The sequence below is a fragment of the Thalassophryne amazonica genome, chromosome 18 (genome assembly GCF_902500255.1).
Source record: "Thalassophryne amazonica chromosome 18, fThaAma1.1, whole genome shotgun sequence".
In the NCBI taxonomy this organism is placed as follows: Eukaryota; Metazoa; Chordata; class Actinopteri; order Batrachoidiformes; family Batrachoididae; genus Thalassophryne; species Thalassophryne amazonica.
In genome coordinates this window covers 32247755-32253554 of record NC_047120.1, presented here as the reverse complement: position 1 = coordinate 32253554, position 5800 = coordinate 32247755, and the positions used below count along the sequence as shown (strand labels likewise).

At 37.9% G+C, this 5800-nt stretch overlaps 1 non-coding gene across 1 annotated transcript; it reads right to left on the bottom strand.

The window, feature by feature from the left end:
- Positions 1 to 415: 415 nt before the first annotated feature.
- trnai-uau lies at positions 416 to 509 on the bottom strand. Its single transcript has 2 exons — positions 472 to 509; positions 416 to 451 (listed from the first exon to the last, which is right to left on the bottom strand). It is a non-coding gene; the product is annotated as a tRNA-Ile (tRNA).
- Positions 510 to 5800: the final 5291 nt, after the last annotated feature.

Below are 5800 nucleotides of genomic sequence, written 5' to 3'. Positions count from 1 at the left end.
GACATGGATTTTGTGTATTTACCAAATCCCTGATTAATAAACTAACCCCTCAGGTGATCCAGATGGTCACTGGTTAATGGTGATATCAGAAATGAACATGGTTGCCCATATTTTATTATGTGTATAAATACACACAAGCAACACCAGCATAAATTGTTCTCATCCTTGAGAGGGAAAATGTTAATTTTCTTTTTTTTTTAAAGTTTCAACTTTAAGTGCAGAATTTGATCTTCATAAGATGGACTTGTATGAATTCATAAGCTTTTGGTTTGATATTTTTAAAAAATTTCAGTTAAATTCCTTTTGTTGTTGTGACACTATTTTAAGTGATATAATATGATCTTTTTTCCCCGTAGATAAGCGGAGGTGTGACTACAAGATCTGTTCGACTGCTAAGGGTGTTGGTTAAACAACCTGTTCCAGGTGAGGCTCGAACTCACAACCTCAGCATGGCTTCACTTATTACTGTCGTATAAGTACTGCGCGGTAACCGCTTGCGCCACTGGAGCGCTCAATCGTTAAACCCTCACAAAAAGTGACATATTTCTAGAATCACGTATCAAACTGCCGTATATTTTGTTTTTATTTATGATTTAGGTCAAATTATTGCTTAAACAGTAAAAAAACAAAACAAAATAAAATAAGGTAATTACTACTTTATAATTGTTAGAAACTCAAAATTTTGACTTGATAGCTAAACATAAATTTCAAGCTCAATAGCCAATCATTATTTAAAAAAAATCATTAAATCATTATCTCACAGTTGTGGTGCAGGACATTACAACTAAGTTCAGGTCAAAAGAGTACACGAAGCAAAACTCGAACTCACAACATCAGATTTTTGACCACATATTCAGCCACAATAGGCCAAATTCAACTTGGGTAAAAACACACACAAACTTGTATAAATGCATGGATGAACATTTTGAGTTCGTATTTCATAATTATCACAACCTTTTCCAGTTAATTTTCCTGCAAGATATACTGTAATAATGTCACTTTGCAATAATTATGACACTTTCTTTTTAATGAGTTTGAGAACGTATTACAAAACTTTTTCTCTGAGTCTTTCACGCATATGGAGTATGTATATAAAGGAAAAAAGTATTTTAGCTGTTTTCAGACCAGTATTGTCTTGGTCCTTCCCTCGTACACAAAGATTTGGAAATAAGAGAATTACATGTTCAACATTAGACTGAGTATCCAACCCAGTCCCATGGCATTACAAACCTATTAACTATCAATATGATACAGCATGATTTTTTTTGGGGGGGGGGGGCAAGCAGGCAGAATGATAAGCATTTATCAAAAGGAAAGACACTGAAACTGACAAACATAGACAACACACCACTTTATAGTTTATTGTCCTTTAGATGAATCTGAAATAGACGCTTGTCATTTGATTGATGGATTGTCACGTGCCATTGATAATTTGTCCCATTGTATAGACAAGTAGTTCATTGTATGTTTTCTGACATTTTTCATGCAATTTGGTTAGATTTACTGTGCATTTTAGTTCTATTTGTTTCGCTCCACTGAATGACTCCACTACCGTTTTGTAAAAATGTGTCCATGACACAAGGATGCGAAATCCAGTTCAGCGTAAGCCAGTCAGAAACTTACTATGCAGTCTTCCGGGGGACATCTCTAGCTACCATATAAGCACTGTCAGAAGAAGAGCTGGACAAGTTCCTATCATGATTTTTTTTTTTTTCCTCTGGATGGACGAAAGCCGATCTAAGTACTTTTTCACCTAATTTTAATTAAACTATGAAATGGCAAAGATCTATTTAGGTCTCATATAAAACAAATAATGAATCTTTTCTATCCACACTTGGGTTATCCACCAGCACATCGCCACCAAAACGTCTTTCAGTAATGTTCTCGAAGTGAGCTAAAACTCTGTTACACAAGTACTACATACTACTAACTTACTACACCACAATAGCTGCGGTTTTAATTTGTACAGTTTGACTCAATATAAAAATTTGTACTTACAGTCAAACAGATTTTACTGTCAAACTGCTGTTGTCTCTTTTTCATTATGAGTTGTAATGTGAACCTATGCTGTTTCCTTCATGTCTGGTGTTTGAGTTGTTCAGTTTTAGTATATTGTGTAAGTTTATATTGGTGCAAAGCTGAACAGTATTGGTCTCAGAATATATACATGATTGTGCCTCAGTGGAAGTGCTGAGGGTGCAGAATCCCCCCCTGCTGGAAAAGCAGGTGTCACAGAACCCCCTGCTGTGTTTTCATCTTGTTACATTTCATTTTGCAAGTCCACTTCGAACTCGTTGGCTGTTAATTCCTCCATTTCTTTGTTCGCTTTTTGTTTTGTTTTATTTCGCACGGTGAAAATTGTAAACAAAGTCATAAATCTGACACTTGATCCGGACTGATTGTCATGGTAACGGTCTGGTATGGGAAAACATCAGACCGGAAATCAGCCAATCAGAGCGCGCGTAGCGTTGTAGCGTATAATAAAATAACTTTATTAATGTATTAGAACATTTAAGATTATTATACATCTGACTGAAATACTTTATTCTGATTGGCTGATTCTCATGTAATAATTGCAATACTTTTCACAATAAATCATCCAAAGTTAACAATTGCCACATTATTGACTGATTCTGCACCATTTCGGGCAACATTATGAGTGATTGGGGACTGATTTTGTCATAACGGGGCAACAATGTTTCGCGCATGCACAGGGGTGATGCGTCGCAGACGACATATTTGTTTCTAGTAAAAATAACCAAAAATAAAAAGAATAAAAAATGACTTAGCAAATTTTTCACACAATTGTAAAGATAAATTTATTAACTACACAGATGTATAATTAAACAAATGGTGACTGGTTTATCGGGCAGCAGTCTTCGCGACTCATAATGTGCGAGAAATGTGAGAGAACTACTTGAGGGGGTTGACGATACATTTTTCTTTTTATATGATCAGAGAGGAACAGCACTTGTGGAAGCAGTTGAGTGAGTCCAGCAGCCTCCAGCCACCCGACACTATGTGTGCGGAGTCAGACTACTCGCGATTTGGCCCTATTTTCGCCACCAGTCCATGTGACATTCGGCCCACATTCGTATGATACATGCTAACATGTTGTAAGCACTAATTCGGTGAGGTACCAACTGAGAAATTTGCGGGGTTTTTTGTCACAAATATGTGCCTGCAACTACAGTAGCATACCACTGAGATAGTACACTTACTACCAAGATGTAAAGAGTTGGAGACTTTCAGTTATAGTTAGAAATAATGAGAAATTTCTGTTATTTTGCCCACATCTTCTAATGCGTAGTACTACAAAAAGGATAAAATGACAGAAGATGGAAGCATTGTTCCTCCACAGTCTGTTCCCTCTCCATCAGTCACACCACGTTTCAGTCCGAGTTTTTAAGCCTGTCCGTGTAATTATCCAGATGGACACTCACTCAGTCATCTGATCACACAGAATGCTGTGGCTCTGGTCAGCCTGTCAGTGTAACAAAGCTTGATGAGAACACAGAAAAACGAGATGCAAGAAGATCGGAAAACAGCCAGTTTGTGCCACACAGTGTTCCCGGCTCTTTTCTTTAAACCAGGTCTGTGTCTTGTTTTTCAGATGGCCAGTGGCAACGTGGAGGCCAAAGTAGTTTGCTTCTACAGAAGGAGAGACATCTTCCACAGTCTCATCCAGCTCGCAGACAAACATGCAAGTCAGTGCTAATCCTTGGAGCAAAACTTTTATTTACACACTACATTGTGAGCCTCAGTTTCTCACAGTTCAGCGTCAGACCACATTATTACTTATTTTAAAGTCCTTACATCAAGGGAGCATATCTCCAAAGGTGGTAGCAGCATTTTGTTTTGCAAAATTTTGTTATCTGGTGGTCCTCAGGGAAGAATTTATATATATATATATATATATATATATATAAACAACAACAAAAAAAACTATCATTGTGAGGTGTTTGTTTTTTGTCACTTTCCTAAGATTTTTCCCTTATGGAGTCACAAAAAGTGGGATGTGGTTGAGTGGTGTTAGGTTTTGTAATGTTTTGTTACTATTATTTCATTACCCGAGGCCATCAAATATCGCCATCAGGTATCGCAAAGGCTTTTCATCTGTCCGTCCGTCCGTCTGTGCTCGTCCAGTCCTATTACTGCCAGACTCTTGAAATTCACAGGAAACATTCTTGGGAAACAGACCTTGGACAAGTTCAAAGATGGCTAACCTTGATATATTTTAAGAAAAAAAAAAAATCGCATTCTGTTTCGATCTATTTAGTTTTTGAGTGATAGCCAATCAGAGTAGAGCTGCTCAGTGATGTCAGTGGCTGGTCTCTTCAAAATCGCTTTGTTTTGTGTGTTTATATACGTTTCTCATATATTATGTAAAAGCTAGCGAGAAATAAACACTTCTAAAACTGAAAATGCTGTTTTTGGAACCTAATAACACCTCTGAATTTATTTACAAGAGCTTTCCCAAGGTTAGCGTGGTGATGTCACTTCCTGCTGTCGCTACTTGCTAACAGTTTTAAGCACTTCTAAAACTGAAAACACTTTTTTTGTAACCTGTTAACACCTCTGGAGTCATTTACAAGACATTTTTAGACGTTAGCTTGCATGCTAACTCAAAGCTAACTTCTGTATGGAGTTAAATTTGTCTAATTAATACCACCTGTGTCCCATTCTCCATGTATATCTGGAGCTGTGTCAGGATGGGCACCCATTGTAAAACTTGTGTCAAATCAACATATAGATGTTACACGTCAGGTCGGATCTACATATTGACATTCATGCTGTTTCACCAATTTCCAGCGGAACAGACAGACAAAACCAGACAGCAGTGGGAGGAAGAGTCACATGAAGATACACAAAAAAATCTTTCAGATGAAGACAACAGATCTTGTGATTCCTCACACACAGTTAGCAGGCTCTGAGCTCCAGGAACCTGATTTAATGCTCTGAGATCCCTCCTCATTTGTCAGGAAAGTCTCAAAATGCCTTACTTGTGGGAGTATTGTACAAAACATTCACCCAAACCGATCCATCATACCTCCCCTCAAGAGCAACATAAAACAGGGAGACGGCAACTGGAGGGGGAGAAACGTGTAAAATGTAACCAAGTAACTCACTGAGATCATTGGTCATTTTTTATTATTATTTTCAGCATATTCATTATTCAACACATGACAAACAGTGAACACTAACATAAACATTCTGAAAGAGAAGAAACATGATCCATCAGCTATCAAAGGCTTTCAGCTCACAGACGCGGCAGCGACGCCGCTTTCAAATTCAAACTAATGATAAAAGGAGCAACTGGCAACTTTTAGAGGCAATGCCTGACGGCAATATTGTCACGCAGTCGTAAGACCAGCCCAGTCTCACAAGACAGAATTCATATAGTCAGTGCTGTAATGACAAAAATAAACCTTACCAGCTGCTGGCAAAATGGCTTTTTTTTTGCCTCAAAATTTAGCTGTTGTGTCACAGGCTTGAGAGAAACATGACAGATCCATGCCCTTTTCTGCTGGAAAGCAAGTGCTTGATTGCCCACAGCAGTGATAAGTAGGTATGTCAGCCATAGAAATAAGGTGAGTAGAATTTAGTTTGGTGTGATACAGGTTTATACACTGGGTGATGACGGAGGCATTGCTCTGTTGGTTGATGTAGGGCATCTTCATTTCCATGCCTTTAGAGGGTTTACTGGTGATTCATATGAAGACTAATGTCTCAAGGTTCTGAACCAATTGCTGCTGCTTGTTGATTTAGAATCCAGCAGGAGTGTGCAAGTCATTTGATA